Source organism: Oryzias latipes, chromosome 21 (genome assembly GCF_053564925.1).
Source record: "Oryzias latipes strain Hd-rR chromosome 21, Olatipes_Hd-rR_3.1".
NCBI classification, from domain to species: domain Eukaryota; kingdom Metazoa; phylum Chordata; class Actinopteri; order Beloniformes; family Adrianichthyidae; genus Oryzias; species Oryzias latipes.
This window is the reverse complement of record NC_136257.1, coordinates 28,842,630-28,860,173: the sequence shown is the minus strand read 5'-3', so window position 1 is coordinate 28,860,173 and position 17,544 is coordinate 28,842,630. Positions and strand designations below refer to the sequence as shown.

The 17,544-nt window shown below is 38.0% G+C and overlaps 1 protein-coding gene and 1 long non-coding RNA gene across 3 annotated transcripts in view; one reads left to right on the top strand and one right to left on the bottom strand.

Moving 5' to 3' along the window:
* col4a2 (collagen, type IV, alpha 2) overlaps positions 1-17,544 on the bottom strand; it is an 81,997-nt gene that overhangs the window by 21,422 nt on the left and 43,031 nt on the right. The window lies entirely within an intron of this gene.
* LOC105358762 (uncharacterized) lies at positions 9,030-12,377 on the top strand. Its single transcript, XR_002872488.2, has 5 exons — positions 9,030-9,130; positions 9,659-9,693; positions 10,194-10,351; positions 10,682-10,777; positions 12,150-12,377. It is a non-coding gene; the product is annotated as an uncharacterized LOC105358762 (long non-coding RNA).

Genomic DNA, 17,544 nt, shown 5'->3' with positions numbered 1-17,544 from the left:
ATGAATATTTTAAAGAAAATCAGAAAAGTGAAGGTTTACTTTTTATGAATTTTGAAGCCTAAAAAAAAATCATACCAAGGTGAATTCTACAGACTATGACAGCCAATGCTCTGCTTCTGGACAAAAATCTCAGTGACTTTAACATGAAAAATCCTCGTTATCTTCTTTTAGTTAAGTCTCAATAAAGATGTGTTGTTCCACATTGGTCATCCTTTAATTATAACTTCATGTTTTGAATAAAAGTCCACCTTTGAATCATTTTTGATGAGATTGCATCCACCATTTCTGCAGTCAGTCAAAGAAAACATAAAATATTGGCTCTCATGAAACAAACTTTATTAGTACCAAATAAGGGAACAAACGCCAGCTCACGAGCGCCCTCTCTGTTGAGACAGTGCTACTGCGTACCTCCCCGACTGTCTTTACAGTGCAGTTTTATGTCACATTTTAACACAAAATAAACGAGAAGAACATGAAATACATTCAATGTTAAATGGAAAGTGATAACATGCAACAACATTTTGTACAATGAAATGTTTTTAACTAAACCATTAGATTTAGGCTTTTATATATTTGGGGTTGCAAAGGGGTTGCTTTGCTAAATCTTGTAGTTGCTATAACAACCCTTCGCGACGCGCCTGCGGATGTCACATTTAATTCATTAAATATATTGATTTTCCATTTAAGTCAAGTAGAGTTTCATTTGTTGCTTTAAATGGAATAGGAAGAAGTGAACTTATACTGTTCCACCCCTACTGAGTTATTTCTGTTAATCATATATCTTTTTACATGCGGTTCTTAGATCAATTAACAAAATGGAGGGCTTATTAATTATTTCCAAAAAGCATTCTTACATCATTTCAGTAAAAATTAAATACTCAGATATGTAATAAATACTGATTATCATCAAATTAGGGCAAATTTGAAGCTAATTTAAGCTTTTTTTGTTGCCAAGTAGCCAAATCTGCAAGTTAAACAAAAGAATTAGATAAAGAATCAAAAGTGATGCAAATATGAGGAAGAAATTTGACTTGGGATTGTCTGGTAGTGAAGGCTGAATCCTGATATGCTTTTATATTATTGTACTTACAGATACAAATCTGTCAGATTTGTTTTTTCTAAGAACAGCTGGTGCTACAAGGAGAATAAAAAATCCTAAGCAGATCCTCTATCTGCACAGTAAAATTACATTACTATGATCACAAGAGGTGGGAATGGAGTAGGAATACTGTAAACTAAAACATGGTTAATAATTGTAGGATATGATCCAACTTAGCTGCAGCTGAATCTTCACATGGTCAGAGATGTGGTCTGAGGGCCTGACTGACCAGATTCCTGTGAGAACCAACAAATGCAGACATGTTGTTTGTCCCCTGACAAAAGCCCTGTTTCAGAAGGAGCTGGAGCCAAGGGTCTCTGAGGGTTTCATAAAACTGGAAGGAGCTTAAACACATCAACTAAGTATTCAAACAAACCCACACGGGTCCAGTGTGAGATAAAAGCCCGAGATGAACTTGTGTGGCTGAGATCTGGTTGTACGTGCGCAGATGCACACTGCCCTTGAGTGAGGCAGCAGTGAGGTAAAGAGGGGACGGATATTTCCTCTCAGTCAGCACTAAATGATACTGACAGTTGGTCCCAATATCAGCTGATAAACAATAATTTCCCAGTGGCCTTGATTTTGATGATCAAAAACAAAAATATGAACTGTGGCCTTATGATGTCAGAGGTGAGGCTTTACCAGCTCTAGGAGAATTGATTCTGTGCGGAAGACAAACTCTTGCATTAGGTTTACTATTAATTTATGCATTAATCTTTTATGGTTGTCCTTTATGTAAAATAGGTCTGTGATCAATTACGAAATAGGGATTTTTCTGACCAAGTGAAAATATGACAGATTCAAAAACATTTAACTTTTGGCTGATTTGAGTGAAGATGGAAACTGTTTCCTGATGAAAGAACACATATTAAAAAAGGCAAATACTTGCACACAGATGATGCAGGTGAGGTTGTGAAATGCTCTTTTTCTCCCAGACCTGCTTAAACTCCTTAAGGGTCATGGGGTTGCTGGAGCCTATCATAGGTAGGGTAAACCCTGGATGGTAAGCCAGTTCATTGCAGGGCCACACAACCTGAGAGGGGATTTGGATCATTGAAGCATGTTTTTAGACTGTGGGAGGAAGCCGGGGAAAACTCACGCATGCACTGGGAAAATGTGCAAACTCCACACAGAGAGGTCTCTGCTGGGATTTGAACCATCTTGCTGTGAGGTGAGAGTACTAAGTACTACAGCACAGTGCAGTCCAGGGGCCTGTTTCACAAAGGAGGTTCAACCAACTCTGAGGTCAAACCTGAACTCTGAGTTGGTCAATCGAGAGATTGACAACTCTGAGTTTTCAGTTTCAGAGCAGCTGATCCGCGTTAGATCAATCAACTCTGAGTGGACTGATTCGGAGGTGAGCGTGCGCACCGCGTCTATAAGAAGCCATTATCAATGGAGCGCAGATATCACGAGTCACCATGGCAACCGTGAAAACAAAGAGGTCTGCGTATTTTTCGCCAGCTGAACTTGACGTGCTGCTGCAGAGTTGCAGTGAATATGAGAACATATTCCAGAAGAAAAGCAACACCGCTGCATCTGCAAAACAGAGACAGTTAGCGTGGAAAACATAGCTGCTCAAGTTAATGCCTAAGTTTGCATTTAAATCATTGTTATAAATATTGACTGTAATAACTTTTTAAATAGCGTAAGGTGTGAAATAAAAAATGGTGATATTTAGGTGTACTTTTGAAGTGTTATTCCTGGTGTAAATGCATGAAATGCTGCATAGTGTACAGAACCAATCTGGGGGAAAATGCATTTAACGTCGGTAATGTTTAGAGGACTTTTTTGTTAACCTTCCCCTCTAGCAAACGTTGGTCATTTTAATATTAATACATGCAATTGTGTTTTTAAAAGTGAACTTTTGTCTACTGTTGAACCTTTCGCTGCGCAAAGACTTCCTTCTTTTCTCTCGTCTTTCCGACCGTGCGTGGTCAAAAGCGCAGGGGAGATTTCCTTCAGGGCTGAAGGGAATTCTCCTTCTAGGTTCACTTCCCGTTGGAAACCCTCAACCTCCAGAGCGGAATAAGAATGACTCCAAAACAGTTATTCTGGGAATGACACCTTCTCCGTCCTCCTCATCCGTGCTCACCCCCCCCCCCCCCCCCCCATCTGCACCTGCAATCGCCCCTCCCCTTGTCTCTCGTGGATTGCACCCCGCTCAGCACACACACGCTGCAACACTACCCCTGTATTGATCAAGTGGTATAGGTTTATATGGGATTAAGAAAGTAAGCAGTGCTAGAAAATTGTGTTTCCAAAAAGTAATTGTTACATTAATCTAATTCAATGTCCCTGATTTCATTTTCATGTAGATGCAATCCTGCAGGAATTAAAAGAAACATGGCAGCAGCTAAAAATGAAGTATAAAAACATAATTCAATCAGGTCAAATGTGAGCATGTCATGGATGTAGGCTTTGTTGACAATATTTGACATATGAAACATCTACATAGCAAGACCTAATGTTGTTTTCATTTTGTATATGTAATTGACTGCAACGAAAAACGGTAACGCTCAAACAAAAACGTATGGGGAAATGACAAAACATCGAGTCGAGGTCTCAAAATCCTCGTACGACGTAAATGTAATTCTCTACGAATTAATGCAGCCTCCTCATCTATTGGGTCCTCCAAAAAAGGACAAGCCATTCTTGTCACTTAGATCGCGTGACGGAAATGTGGGCAATGAAGGTTGAAGCCAAATATAGTGCTTCGTCTTTAAAAAGGGGAGGGGACCGGCAAAAACTTCGAGTTTGGAGAATAAAACCTGCTCCCGACCAGGTTAGGTTCACAGCATAAGTAACCATGGATACTGACTCCGAGTAAAAGTTAACTCTCTTTCAGAAACGGGTTTGACTTACTCTGCTTTCTCTGGTTTGACAAACCTCCGATTCTGAAACGGAAAACCCAGGGTTTCCCTGATTTCCGGGTTTATGAACTCAGAGTTTACACTTAACCTCCTTTGTGAAACAGGCCCCAGGAATAAACCAAGTCAAAACAAGGGCTTGAAAATGGTTAGCCTGTAAATGTGCAGAAGCTTTATGATAAGAAAAATAATTCTTGGAAATGATTAAGATTTGAGTATAAATAACAAAAAAATGACACTCATTTGTGCTTCCTTGAAGTACGTTGGGTAAAAAATTGACAGCAATGAAAGGAATTTAAGCAGAAAGGAATCAGCATGTGAGTTTTTGGGTGTAGGACTGATCCTGTGATCCTGCAACAGACGGAAAAAAACTGTTCAGGGTTTACCTGGCCTGCCGTCACCCAACAGTAGCTGGGTTGGCTCCAGCAACCCCATGACCCCAAATGTGATTCAGAAAATGGACAAATGGTTGGATAGATCCTTGTCAGGATGTCTTGCTTATTATGGTGGAGCGTGACCTAAATATGGGGCTGATATACTAGTTTGACATAGACATTCTGGAAAATAAACATGAGCTTTGGTGGAATTTCAGCCAAACTCTACTTCTGATAAATCTGTAAATGTTGTTAAAGCTACATTTCTGTCTTCATGCTCTGACCTAGAAGAAAAAATGTATAGGTAGCGCTGGGCAATATTAATTTTCTTGAAATGCTGCCCTGGTTCCTCAGAGACAAGGTTTAGGAGAGATGATGTTGTAATTCTGCTCAACTGAACCAAAGAGCTTTAAAGAAAAGCTCGAGTCACCGTTTAAGGTTCAGCTTTTTTAGTTCTTGGCTAAAATCTTGCATCCTTTCACACTCATTACACCAGTCCCTCACAGTCCCACTTCCTCCTCCCATCCACACTCCCTACCCTTATCTGTTTCTGCTACTTCCATCCTGCATTTCCTCCCTTCCTCCTCAAGATTTGAAGTGTTCCAACCTTCCTTTGCACGTCTTTTTACCCTCCTTTGTCTGCCTGAGTTCCATTCCTGCCTGTGTGAGTGAAACGTGACTTCTGTGGAAGCCAGATTCTGTCTGTTCTAAAAAAGCACAGACCACTTAGGGTTATAATTCAGAACCATGGAGTTTAGCACTCATGGGAAGCAATTAACCCACGCAGATACAGCTGTGATGAACTTAAACCAGGTGTGATCAGTGAAAAAAACTTGGAAGACAGACCCCGACGTCACTTTGTGACAGATTAGTGACCCGTCAAAATAAAATGTAACTGTCTGAAGACAAATGTGACCCAGGAATAAAGCAGGAGGGTCACATGTTAGACAGTTTGATGATGACTCCTTCAAGTAAAAACTTTCATTTTAAATAATGCAATTAGAAAAACTGGGGAGATCCAGCAGACATTTTGGAGATTTCTTTATAAATCTGTCAGTTTGTTTCCAACGGATGCTTTTACACGAACAAAAAAAGTTTTTAAAAGAAATGAATTAAAACACTTTAATTGAATTGTCTTACTTACAGTTTAAAGCTGCAAGTAAATGTGGAATATGTAATTAACTCAAGTAGTTTGCAATATTTATATTAGTAATAAAATAAATTTACTTGACATCAGTGTTTTAAAACTCGTTCTTGCTTTAACAGCTTATCTATGGCCAAGTATAATTTGATTTTCAGTATCAAATATGGGAACAGATGGATATTCGTAGTAGACAGTAAAACCAAGTGTCAAATAAAAACAAAATCAGTAAATTTGAAAATTTATAGATGTGAAGAAATGATAAAATTAAATTATTATCTTAATGCTTAATAAAATATATTATTTAATTAAACGAAGTGGAAAAAAAGACTAAACTACAAAAGCAACATTGTGAGAGGGCTATGAAAGTCTAGTTTCTGTTTCTTAATATAAAACTTTATTCATAACGGAACTCAAAAAAGGAGGTAAAGATAGACGGGTGCAGCTGAGATGTATATCAGGACTGATATACAGTCCTCATATATAAAATAATTTTCTTTTGTTTGTTTTGAATTACTTGAGATCTAAAACAACAAATATTATGGGATATAGTTTGACTTTCCATCAACGGCAGAAAGAGCCAGACTCAGAAAAATACCGGTTTATTGGCTGCTTAAATCTTAAAAAGGCAAAATAAAATAGAATTAAACTTTTAAAAGTAAATGGAAATGAGACATTTTTTAATTTGAAAGCAGAAAATGATGCCTAAGGTCTTTCTACCAGCTTGAGTGGCATTTTCAAAACGGAAGAATCCTGTTTTCTTTATTTTAGGCTGAGGAACAGACAATTTAACCTCCTAACAACTTAAGTGTGAATTATGTTTTCCTGGCTAATATGATAGTCTTGTTTTTAGTGATAATATCTTGATATCCTGCACAGATTTAGAACAAATCCTGTCCTAAAAAGAAAATTGGAATAAAAAAGAAAATTCAACACTACTCTTCATAGCCACAAGGGGCAGTAGAATCCCTTTCTTTACTTAAAGTAGAAGCAGTGATCTTGATTTTTGCCATAAAAACCCCAAACACAGTCAATTTTTCCAGATACTGTTTTTAATTTAAATCAAAGTAAACTTTATTTATATATAAAAAAGCACTTTTCATGTGTTTCCATTCTGTATTTACTATTATTGCTTCAACATCTGTACATCATTTCTGTGTTTTGCACTCGTTTTTGTGTATTTTCTGCCTGCATGTGTAGGCACGTATGTCGTCCCAAAATCCAGGTTCTATTAAAGGTCCCCCTGTCTGACACCATAAATTTAATCTGGGCCCAGACTGTCCCTTGGGGTGCATCGTTTGGGAATGACAAACTCAGAACCGGATGGGAACGGTCCAGCCTCCAAACCTCTGACCCCTGAGAAGAATAAAATAAATTGATAAACAACAGGCCGGAAAGTCTCTGTGTTATTCCATCTGTCTGCAGAGTCTGAGCCTTTTTCTTGCTGATTAAACATTGAAAAGGCTCCGAAGTGAACTTTTTAAGCAGAAAGGTTTGAAGTTGATCATCTGTTTGTTGCGGTTCATATATGTTTTACCTTCACCTCTACTGCACCTTATTATGATTTTAAGAGATTGATGAAGTCTTCACATCATGTACACACTTTCAGGCTACATTAATACTTCATGTCTGAGCTGGCTGGCCCTCCTGGTTCTTGTTTATTCTGTATCTGCTCAGAAACAACACTGTCAGTTAAACAGAGACGGCCATAGGGACTGGTGTTTTACATGATGAGGTCATCAGTGTGGGACAGAAAGAAGACTAGCATTTCCTGAATCAACATGGCAAGTATGAGTCAAAGTTTTTACGTTTGCAGCAGGCGATGCTGTTTTATTTTAATTTCATTTGACTGCAGATTGATATAAAACTGCAAAAGAAAATGCTTTATCCTCCTGACTGTAATGCAAATTTGTTTTCTGTAGAGGACATCTCTAAATTTTCAATGATACCAAATATGGGCTCTGGGAATTGTAGTTTATTTATTTTTCTCTGGCAGTCAGGAGGATATATGTCTTTTAGATGCAGGTTCTCTTTTATCTTGAAGTTGAGTCATGGCATCTGGACTGATGTTAGTATGTTTCACCACCGACTCAAACAGCGGATGAGGCTGATGAAGCCACTTAGATAAGTGGGGAAACTTCTAAAGAAAAGAAGTTTTAAGTCCAGATGCCATGATTCATTTTCGATATAACATATTTTCTCGTTTGCCACAGGGAATACGTTCCATAAATAACCTGCAATAGGTGGAATCTGCAAAGTAGGACTGTAGATTTTTTAAGACTGTGAAACCCATCACTACACACTTTATAATTGTTTTATTTATTTTCACTCTTTTCTGACTTTCAAAGTTCAAACCTTCATAGGGAACATAGTCCAGTTTTGTAGTATGAAAACAAATATCTGCTTTCGTGATAGAAGATTTACGTAGATTTAGCAAACTGAACGCATGCTGTACAGGAAACAAGGCATAAAGTAGATTAATTGACAATGGCCAACAGCCAATCAAGACAGAGAACACAGTACAAGGTTTGAAAATAATTAAATAAATATAAGTACGCAAAATTGCACTGAAAAAAATCCCTGAATCAGCGAGATCCTGAAAGGTAAACCATTATATATGGCGAGGGAACACTGTATACGTCTTTGTAAACCACAGCAGTCTCTGATCCTGCTCTTTGACTTCACTAAAACCCACATGTTGTGTTTGAGACGTGGACACTTAGGGGTGAAGTTTGTTTTCTGGATTGTGATTTCGTCTGACAAATTTGACCCCATCCTTCCACTGAACTTGCTAAATCCTATTCAGGGACACATGGGTTGCTGGAGCCAACCCAGATACTGTTGGGCAAAGATGAGGCACATCCTGTACAGGTCACCAGTCTGTTTCAGGGCCACAGGATCACACAATTTACCAATGAAACATGTTTTTGGCCTGTAGGACGAAGCCTGGAGAAAACACTGTGCACAAGAAGAACATGCAAACTCTGCACAGAAAGGACCCAGCTGGGATTTGAAGCTGGGATTTTCTTACTCTAAAAAGAGTATTCGGGCTGTGGTTGGAAAGATGAACTTTTTTACTTTGATCTAACTTAATCATTTAGTTTGGTGAAAATAAATCATTTTTTTGAGTTCATTTAACTTAAAAATAACACGTAGTTGTCTGGGATAGATATTTTACTTCCAATCAATTTAATTCAATTAAGTTGGTGTAACTTTGGTGTGAGGCTGTCAATGCGTTATGACGTCACAACGTAAGGCAGCACAAGGAATTGTGGGATACCATTTTCTGTCTGGGCAGATTGGGGTTTAAGTGTGATTTTTTTATCCTTGTGTTTTGTTGTCTACACTGTAAACCCGGATAGTCCAATGAGCTCAAAAGTTTTATGATCACTGAACTCAAAAGTAACAAACAAGTTGAGTCAGCTTAAAACCTTTAAGCCGATTCAACTTTTGCCACAGTTATATCTTTATTGGACTAAAACATTTTGAGTAAATGAAACCTTGGAGTCAAAACTTATGAGTAATGAGACGTGATGACGTCATAATGTACGCCCATGAACGTGAACTCAGACACAGAAGTCTTCAAGATGGCGGAGGTCTGATGCGAGCGGCAGCTGGCACAAGTCGATAACGCACATACGTCTAGGTAAGTCGTATTATTTTATTTTTTATTGTATTTTATGACTTTCGCCTCTGTATTATATATTTGTTGCTTCTTTTGATGTTCCTTCTAGTATATCTTTGTATTCATGACGTGCTCCACGAGTTTGTATGTATCTTCGAATATTTTTTCTGAATTAAACAATTATGTATGTTTTGCAGTATCATGTCATCAGAGAATTATTGCTTGTGGTTAAAAGAAGTTGTTGGGGCAAAGTTTCAAGTTTTACGTTTACCGAGTTGGTTGGCGCACAATTTAAATTATCTAACCGTTACTACTAGCTAGCTAACCGTTACTACTAGCTAACCGCTAGCTCTGGCAGAGCGGCTGCCACAGCCACATATACGACTCAGTGGGAATTGCCTTTTTTTTCTACTACTTTTTACCACAGGCTCTGCGATTTGGTAATCGTTATTTTTTTGTGTAACTTGTATTTCACGTAGTAACCTAATAAATGCAAATGTGGGCTAAGCTAGCTGCCTTACGCTAACATGTTCTCGTATCTTCTTTTAGTGAACCGGCGGTGCGTTTGAAAAATAAGAGCAAAGGTAAGTTTTGATTGTAATTAACATGGCTGCAATATTTAAGACACGAGCAGCTCCCAGTCCAATGAATCCTCCGGCTATGGAGAACATTTGACTTTATTGACAAATTAAATTAATTATAAATAAGGAAAAATGTCAAAGCTACCTTAATGTTATGTAGCAGTTACTTTGTCCTGAATTGGGCTCGAGTTAGAGTACTAAATGTATCATATAGTTTGCTTAAGACTCAAAAAGCGGTATTTTGGCCACTGGTTTGGTTGTGATTTGTGTTTCATAATGTCAAATATTTTAATATAACTGTTTTGTCTCTTCCTTAAACATCCTCTGAAATAATATGTCATTCTAGCTAATGCACAAATATTAAAAAAATATTAATATGCATCCTAGATTACATATTGTGGACAGAGTATTGAGGCTATTGTAAAATGCAGCGGTTTTTCCAAGCTACCAGTAGCTTGAAAAAGCTTTAAATTGTGTTTAACATTTTAATTTTTTTTTTGTAGATGTGAGCTGAGTTTCATCGCATCACAAATGTCAACCTGCGAAAACCGTTTTATTTTGACCTGGACAGACAGACGCCACGGATGCTGATCTTTTTGAGACAGAAGGCAGCACGAACCGGAAGGCTCTTTGTGACTTTCTGCACCTCTATGATAAACAGGTGAGGTGTAACTGCATGGCATAATCAACATTATGCATTAGTATGGCTAAAAGAAGGGGCTGACTTGGATCGGTTTATATTAATCACTGAGCGTTTCTAATTCAGTGAATGACTGTAAATGTTTACTTCACTGGAGAAAAAAACATCAACGTTGATGCCAATGCATTTGTAAATATGAATTTAATGTCATCCTATGTTTGGTGTATTTTTTGAAATAACTGTACAATTTTAAGATAATTAAAAAGACTAGATGAACTGAACTGAGCCAGACCAAAGGGTGCAGTCATTTGAATATGTTTGCCATATTAATTTGTCTTTTTCTCTGTGCAGCAAGAGCAGACTGCTGATGTCAAAGGTACTCCTGTCCTGTACTGGCTTCCCATATACAAACGTGAGGAGGACCCACAATTCTTCAAAGTTTGGAATGTAAGTACTTTATGACGGATAATGTTTTATTCACTAAATAGTACCAGTGAAAGTGTGCTGGTTAATACTCCAGCTGTGTGGGTAATACAACTTAACCAGAAAGTCGTGCCAAAGCAATGTTATGTGGCAAAGCACATGGTCTCCTAAAATATTGCACTCCAGCTCATTTGTGCTCCTGTACCTGACCGTGGACCGTGGACCTCGCCTCTGGCTCGTCTCTGGCCCACAGCCGTCCTCTATTTCATCTGGATGAAGCCAATCTGCTGGACTTTAAAAATGCAGTTGTTGAACTAGAAAATGTAATTTTTTCTCAAAGAGTTCTGGTACATCGCCTGTCCGTCCTGGGGGAGGAGTCTTTGTTTTATTTTTTATAAAGGAGTTTTTCCTAACTGTGTAAGAGGGTCTAATGGCAGGGATGCCCAGTTTAGTTTAGTCTGTTTAGTTTAGTTTAGCCAATACCTAATGTATTATGATTTCATGTTCTTGTACAATTGCCGGTATGAAGCCCATGGAGACGACTTTTGTTGAGACATAGGACTATATAAATAAAACTGAACTGAATCTTTGCTCTTAAGTTGCATTGGCAAGAAGGTGACATTCTTTCCAGCAGGTTGTGTCATTTTTATGGAGATGTTCTGTGCTGTAGTTGAAAAACTGCCCCATAACAGAGACACAACCTGGTGGAGAGTAACGAGTGCTAACTGTGAGAGCATGACATCAGGAAAGAGTTCCAGAGGGTGAATACTAGGGAAGAAGCTGGGCCGGATGGAATTCCTGGACGTGTCCTGGAAGGTGCTGAACATCAGGCACAAGCTGAGAGTTATATTGGTGAAACTGGTTAGGTGGAGGGAGGGGTGGGGTTTGGGTGAATAAATGTGATCCTGTTTTCAGATTGTCATGTTACAAAAGATTTTGTTTATTTTTTTGTGTACAGTGCCTTATGGAATCATGAGGACTCTTACAAGTAGCCTTATTTTGATTTCATTTGATTTCGTATTATATAAGCTCTGTTCTTCCAGATCCTTTTCAAGCAATAAATCAATCTCTACATGACTTTAGTTAAAGATCACTGTATTGAATTAAGCAAATGTGATTTAAGTGACTTTTATGTTTTGTTTTATTTTTTTTGTCTTTTTAATCTATGCATTTCATCATTTCTGTAATGAGTTTGATAAATATGTGTAAATTATTTATTGCTCTGACTACAATGCTTGAAATCATTAATTTAAATCAACTTTAATAATTTTCCTGATGTGTAATTTCTGACCTTCTCTTAAAATGTAAATTTCAGGTTGTAGTTTTTGCATAAAGTTTCCTTCCCTCAAATGATCAATTCTTTCTTTAGTACTACACTGGTTTTTTTTCTTTGCAGATTAGTCACCAGAGGCAGACATCAGCAGCACCTCTGTTGGCATTCTGACCGTCAGCAACAACAATACAAGTTCAGTTCATATCTGTCCGCTCAGTACAGCAGTTGTGGTGGAAGATGAGCTTGTGGTAGGCGACATTCCTAAATGGGTATTTTTTGGAGCGCTAATGTTTGTAGGGAAAGGGCAGACTAAGAAAATACAGTTTTATGTGGGAAAAGGGTACACAATTTTTGCTTTTCTTGAAATGTAAGAATGCTCTTTTTTATAAAGTTGTATAAGGAAATGGTGTAAAAAAGATTGGTGCTCATTTTTTGCTTTTCTTGAAGACTGATTTTTTTTTATGGCTTGTGCACTTTTTTTTACACAAATTGTGCAGGGTTTTACACTTTCTAGTACCATAAGTTGTTCAAATGTACTTTTGTAAGGTGGTTCAAAAATAAACTTGCAATTGCAATTCTGCCTCAGTTTTTCTTTTGTAAGAATGGCCCTGACTAAGAAGGACAAATAAGACTAGTTTAGACTTCAAATGATTAATTTTGAGTTGAGATATATTAAAGTTTTTTAGTTAATTAACTAATGTATTAAGGTTCAATAAAAACAAAATATTCTAGTTCAGTAAAGTAAGAATCTTTAAGTTAGTTAAATAAAAAGTTATAGTTTAGTTTTAGTTAAATTGTTTTAATTTATTCAACTCAAAGATTTTAAGTTCAAATAACTTATACTTTTTAAGTAAGTCAACTTAAAAATTATTATGTAATCTGTTTCCTCAAAAATTTTGAGTTCACTGAACTTATTCGGGTTTACAGTGTATCTATTTTACTCTGTTTTTACTAATTTAACCTGTTATCTTTATCTCTTTCTGCACCAAGAGTTGGAGTGTGGGAAAGGATGATGACTAACCCCCCTTGTGGGGAAAGATGTTGTATGTCCCGTTATCAAACACAGAGCTCATGACATTTAACCTCCTGCCCTGTAGTGCATGTGAGACATTGCTGGGTTTATTCATGTCTTTGATATGGAAATTACAAGGCCTGTTTGCCATACTTTAATGTATGTAAAATCAAAGTGAAACAAATAAATAAATATATAAAAACCAATGTCATTAATACATTGTACTGGGTAGGATAAATGTATGATGTAAAATTAGATTAATGTGTTAAATTGAGTTGTATAAACAAAAAAATTCAAGTTAGATCAACTCATATTAAATAGAGTTGGATAGATGTAAAAAATTAAGTTGACTATACTTAATTAAATTACGTGTTACCAGTTGAAGTGATTCATTTAAGTTGGATCAACATTTTTCTTTTTAGAGTTTATATGGGACAAGGGTGCTAACCACTACACCACCATACAGCCTAAATTATTGGCCTTTTACTTTTTTAATGTCCCTTTAGGCTGGGGCTCCATAAAGAGACAGCAATTAGTCAACTATTTTTTTTTTAATTAGAAAATTAAACTGATTATGATGTGCATAAATGTCAGTTTAGAAAAACACTAACAAAACCACATGAAGGGTGTTTGTGTGTGTTTTTAAATCAGACTAAATAAGGCAAAAAGAAGAGTTGGATTTGGAAGAGAGGATGAAAAACAAAGCTAAGAGCCCTCTGCATGTCTGCTTTTTCTCCTCATCTCACAGTCACACCGGTGGATTTGGTCCTGCTGCTCTGTCAACTATCTCATATGTTTTTGTTGGACGCATTTTTCCAGGACTCATTTCCCTAAGAATCCCATTCTCCACGATACGCTGAGGGGGAAGCGGGGCTCAGCCGCCCCGAGGTGAAGGCAGAGGTTAAGAGAGAGACTGGAGGGGCTTCGCTCGGAGGGCAAAGAGTGCATTCGACTTGATGCCCCGAGGAGGACTCAGCAGAGTAAATAAACATCTGTAGCTGATGTTTGGATATCTATTAGGATGAGTTCTGATCCCCCAGCTGCAGCCAGAGAGGTGAAGTCTCTGCGGGCTCCGCAGAGAGTCATAGCTGCAGTGATCATGATTGGTCCGGTCAAATATGAAATGATACACCAAGAGTATCAAAGGAGAAGCAACAAAGTCAGAACCCCAGGAAAAAAACAGAGTATCGGAAAGATCTGTGGGAAAGTTTGACTGTGTTGCTATGGCTTCAAAGCTCCAGGCAGAACTAAGAAAACGTGTAAATGTGATGTTTCCAGATGGTACATCACATTCCTCTGACTCATCCCTCAGAAAGGACTTGTAATGTGACAGAATGATGGAGGGGGGAGGATAAAAACACAACATTCAGAGTCAGTACAGGATTTGTTTCCCATGGACGGCTGCTGCTTTCTGCTAATAATCATAACGATCACGTTTACTGCTCTCAGCCCAGTTTACATTACACCTAATATGCTTAGACTCCCAGTTAAATCTCATCCGGGCTAGTGCACGTGCCAGATATCCAAAACGTCCAAAGCAGCCCTAATCATCATTGCTTTTACTCAAACAGACTCAAAGGGACGTTTCCAGTCTGAGTCAAGAACAGTTTGGACCTCCAGCCATCCCAGGGGTCTCTGGGGCCTGACACCTGTAGCATTGCTTCACATCAGAGGCTGTTGAAAGCGGCGCTGTGAGCTCACGTGAGGCTGAGCAGGATGCAGCTGCAGCCCGTGCGAGTGAATGTGTGAAAGAAAATGTCTGGAGCACAGAACCAAACGAGGTGTCGCCCTCACCCCAGAGATCCGCCACCTGTGTGGTTCTGTGGAGTGTCTGCATGTCTGGCAGTGTAATGAGGTCCATCAGGACGGTGTCGCTACGACAACCTCATGGCTGCATTTATCACTGCCATTAGAGCCTCCACTGGAGGAAATATTAGATTCATATATAATATAGTGGATTAGAAAAAAGGCTGTGTGTAACTCTATAGGTCTGTCTTTCCATGAAAAGCAAGTTGGAATCATGGGTTGTTTGCAGAAAAAGTTGTAAAAAAAGTCATTTGGACTTGGTTTTTTGAATTGAAGACATTTCCAAGTGGCTTTATCAATTCTCTTATGTTTTTTTAATCATTCCTGGACATTTGGAAGATTGGAAACTGTTTAAAAATAAAATAAAAATTCTGAAAAAAGCTGCAGATACTTTGTTTTTGTGTCCCTCTGTTCTTTGCTTTCGAGATTAAAGGCCCACTCGTGTTTTTGGTGTTTTTAACATGTTCTTGTAGCACTTTTCTGATGATGAAGGACATATATAAAAGAAAAATGAAGCTCAAAATTGTATGTCTGAGAATAAAAACAGATTTGTAAGGGAGTGGATCTTTAAAGTTAGTCAGGCAGGCCGTGTAAAGACCTCAGAACTTGACTGATGTGGTCTATTTTGTTGGTCCTTGTGAGAACTTAAGCAGCAGAGCTGTGAATAAGCTGCAGTTTCCTGCTGGACGAAAGAACAAGAAATACTCAACAAACACAGAATCACCTGTAGATGATTAAAAGATCACTTGAACATGTTGCATTCCCACATGGATTTATGTCCCCCCAACTGGAACGCATATTCATCAGTTCCTCCAGGCAATAAGTTCATGCATGTGGTGTACTCACTTAAACTACCAGCTTATCAAGTTGTTATCTCGCGTATCCTGCACATGCAAATTACATGGGGCCACATCCCTAATTTCAGCAAGATGTGAAGAAACCTCTTGATGTTTCGCCATGGAGGAAAACACTTTAACTGCACACATTTACAGAAGGCCCGATCGCATGTTGCATTACCTCAATGCAAGATCTTTATCTTCAAAGTCTGCCTTCTAAAAGAAATCTTTCTAACAAAATCATGCAGGGATTTACCACCACCACCTCTTCAGGCAGCCCCTGATGGGGTTTCAAAGCCTGTCCTGGTCTGGGACACGCTATGGTTGCCCTAGAGTCTTCTTACTTCAGCTTTGCCAAACACAAAACCTCGTAAATCCAAATAAAGATATGAGCGTCACCTTTCTGTACTCATCTTATCAGAACCACACAGATATGATGGATGCTTCCAGCGCTGGTATCCATCAGAAAATAATGTCAACTGTCTTCTTAAACGGGGAGGACATGTACGAGAGAACATAAATTGCTCTTAATTGCATATTTTTTGAGGAGATGTGGATAAAGCGTGTTTAATATCAAAGCCAGACACGTCCATCTTTGCATGTTGATCTCAGCGGTCTGCACCTCTGGTATGATAATACCACCGGCCTCCACATGGTTGCTGTTTCAGGTTCTGCAGCTCCAGCAGATGAACGATTGCAGAGATTTGTAACCTCTTCATCTCTTAGAGGCAAACAAAGGCTCTTCTTTCTACTCTCTCCAGGATGCATTTGTCCCAACAGTTCAAAGCTTTTCATTCTGTAAAATATTTATTTTTCCCACACCAACGTAGATTTACTATCTGACTTTTTTTTATGCAATATGGTTTTCTGAAACAAAAGCAGGGTCTTGTCTTTTATATTTATTTGCAGTTTCTATTGTATTTATGACCTTTGTAATGTTAGTTTGTGCTGCATGGCTGCAGCTATCACACTACAACGCTGTTGAACAAGCATGTTACTAAAAAAGCCAAAAGGTGGATCAAAAAAAAGTTCAAGCACTTTTCAGCCTGTAGCGGTCTGGTCTGTGACAAACCAGTTATTATGGGGGGGGGGAACTTGATGAAGCATCTGAAAATGTGGTCATGGGGGTCATATGATGTTTCTTTAAGGTATTTTTATTATCATTTATTCTGCTTTTAACACATTTAACACTCATTAATTATATATTCTTGCTGACTGATGCACTTTTTATTTTGCTGCAAATGTGTTGGTTATAATTTCTTGTTTTCAGTGATTGAATTATTCACTTTTTGTTCTTTAGTTTTTTTGTTTTGTTTTGTTTCTTTTGGCAAAACACTTGTTTTAAAGACCCTCTCCAATGAAAGTGTATTTTTTGTGGTATTTTTTTATATGTTCTTGTAGCTTTTTTCTGAAGATGGAGGACATAAAGGATAAAGATAATCAAGCTCAAAATTGCATTTCTGAGTATTTCTTTATTCAAATTAAAAGCTTTTAAAATAGATCAATAGATGATTGGAGTGCGGCTTTAATAAAAGATGTACTGACTAAAGATGCTAGAAAATCCTCATTTCATGTCCATGTACAGTCAGTGGTCTGCTGTACTAACCAGCAATGATTCCCTGCTTCTTTCTAGGATCTAGGCTGGCAGTCTAAGCCATGAAAAATGCTGTGTTAACAAACAAAACAGCTGGTTTCTGTCTGTCACTTCAAGCATCTCTCCTGACATTTCCTACAGATCTACGACTCTGACTTTCACGCAGGACGCTGCCAGAACAAAATCTAAGCTGAATTCCTCTTTCTGCCATTACTATGAAGACTAAATCCTCCCTTCCAAGGTTTCAGTGATAGCAGCAGGCTGTTGCTT